The sequence below is a fragment of the Alexandromys fortis genome, unplaced genomic scaffold (genome assembly GCF_014885135.2).
Source record: "Alexandromys fortis isolate MF-2015 unplaced genomic scaffold, M_Fortis_MF-2015_v1.1 scaffold_48, whole genome shotgun sequence".
In the NCBI taxonomy this organism is placed as follows: domain Eukaryota; kingdom Metazoa; phylum Chordata; class Mammalia; order Rodentia; family Cricetidae; genus Alexandromys; species Alexandromys fortis.
Window position 1 is genome coordinate 4,112,180 of NW_026067947.1, and position 2,500 is coordinate 4,114,679.

Below are 2,500 nucleotides of genomic sequence, written 5' to 3' on the forward strand. Positions count from 1 at the left end.
GGAAACTGTTATATGGCTCTAGGATGACTCGTTTTTGTTGTTGTTGTTGTTGTTTTGTTGTTGTTGTTTTAACTATTTCAGCTTTATGAGAGCTAAACACAGATCCAATGCTTCCAGGAAAACATGAGTAGGCAAGCTGAGATTTGCTGTCAAGATATACACATCAAATTTGGAAGTTCAGTATGCACATAAAAATGTAAGGTTTATCTTGCTGAAAACGGTGCTCATGAGAAGGTTCTGTAAGGGCACTTACTGTACAAGCACAAGGGCCCAAGTTCAAATCCCCAGCATCCACTTAAAAAGCTGAGTAATGCTGGGCGTTCCTTTAGTCCCAGAATTTGAGCAACTGAAACGGGCAGGAAAACTTCAGGTTCCGTGAGAGACCCTGTCTCAAAGAACAAAGGCTGGAGTGATAAAGATGCTTGATAACCTCTGGCCTCCACGTAGTACACATACTCACGAGACACACATACCTATGCATATTAATATGTTGCAAAGATCATGTTGAGGTATACTGGGCAGGTCTGTGGCATATGCTCATCTTTATGAGTGCAGAAGTACATGGAGAGGGGTGGGTGCCTGTGCAGAAGCCAGAGTTTGAGGACGTGTCTTCCTCGGTCCCTCTTTGCCTTGTTTTTCTGAGGGGGAGGGCCTCGCTGAATCTGGTGCTCACGGATGGGGCTAGCCTGGCTGGCCAGTGAGCTTCAGGGATCCCCTTCTCTCTGCCTCCCCAGAGATGAGATCAGAGATTTATGCGCAGCTGGGAGCCTGGGATCTGAACTCAGGCCCTTATACTTGCACGGCAAGCGCTTTATGAACTCACCCATCACCCCCGCCCATTTCCCGTCAGAAAAGTAATGACCCTGGTACCCACTGCCTTCTTCTTCAGACTGGTCTGGGATCAGAGGAAGAAGGGGGCAGAAGAACAGTGACTGGCTGGGCTTTGTCCCCAACTGCTTCAGGACAGAAGAGCAAGGATTCTGTCTCCCTGGGAGGCAGTGGCCTGGCTCTGCCCTCTGACACTTCCTGAGCCAGGCAGGGAGGCAGCCGAGGATTAGCACTAATTCTCTCCCCAGAGGCCTCAGAGAAGGTTAAGTGCCTGTGGAGCCTCTACAGCTGCCCAATTAAGCCTGCGAAGAGGATGAGGACAGAAGAGGAGGATACAGAAACAAGCTGGGATTCTGGGAGACAGGAAGGAAGCAGGCTGGGCCCCTTATCTGAGTCTCCCTTGAGAGGCAGTTTCCTTGCTGACCCAACGGGGTCATTATCCCCTCCCGGAGCCCACTTAGGGGCTGTGGTTGCTCTGGTTCCCATCGTTTCCAGCCCTATGGTCTGGTCCCCATCCTGTCCTGTTCTATGCTCTGGTCCCCATCCTGTCCTGTTCTATGCTCTGGTCCCCATCCTGTCCAGCCCTATGGTCTGGTCCCCATCCTGTCCAGTCCTATGCTCTGGTCCCCATCCTGTCCAGCCCTGTGCTCTGTCTCCTCACTTACCTGCTCAGGGAAGACACAAAGCAAAGACACTGAAGCTGGTGCTGACCTGGTACTCGCCTGTCCATGCTGAGGCTCCTAACCATCCAGGAAGGAGGAATAGCCTATCCATCCCACCGCACAGATAGAAGGACAGAGGCAAAAAAAAAAAAAATACGGCTGGGTATGAAGGAGCTTTCAAGCAGCTCCTAGAACAGTCCTGACAGGGGAAGGGATATTTTGATACCAAACTCATACCTTTTCTTCTGGCTATCAAACTATTGAAGCAATGGGTGCCAAGAAATTGCAACTTCCTCCAGAACCACATGCTGGACGAAGAAAAGTCTGGGCCTGGTGCCAGCCAGAGGGGGTGCCTGTTTTCCAGGGAGAGATTTCTGACCGCCTGTCGGACCACCTTACAGAGGACACCAGAACCCAGACAAGAATGAACCAATGTGTGTTGGGCACTGGGGTGGGGGGCAGGGACAGGGATGGGACATGACACGGATGACCACCACCTGAACCAGGACCGCTTAGCTATACATACCTCTCACCCTCTAACTAGACCTCATGTCAGGACTCTGAAGATGGAATTGGGAAGTCACTGGAACCTCTTTATTTGTTCCTCTTCCTGACATGACCACCGTGAAGAAACTCACTCTCTCTGCTTTCACTATTGCTTGTTTAACTGGCCCATGGAGGAAGGTGGCTGAGCCTAGTGTATGAGAGCTGCAGAGCTTGGGCTCAGACTCTAACCACTCCAATAACGTTTCCAGGCCAAGGATGCACTCACAGGAGCCATGGAGCTCTCGCTTCATGCCATGATGCCCTGGGAGGCTGTTGCTTGGTCCCCGCTCACCTATGGATGAGAATGAGGACAAAGCTGAGAAGCTGCCTCTGTGGCAGCTCTGGAAGAAGAACTCTGGGAGCTTTTAGAGCAGCTTCGTTCATCGCAAGGTCTCTGTTTCATTCATTCAGTTGCTTACTGAGTACCTTCTGTATGCAGCTGTTGAAGGTTCCGCTGAGAACGA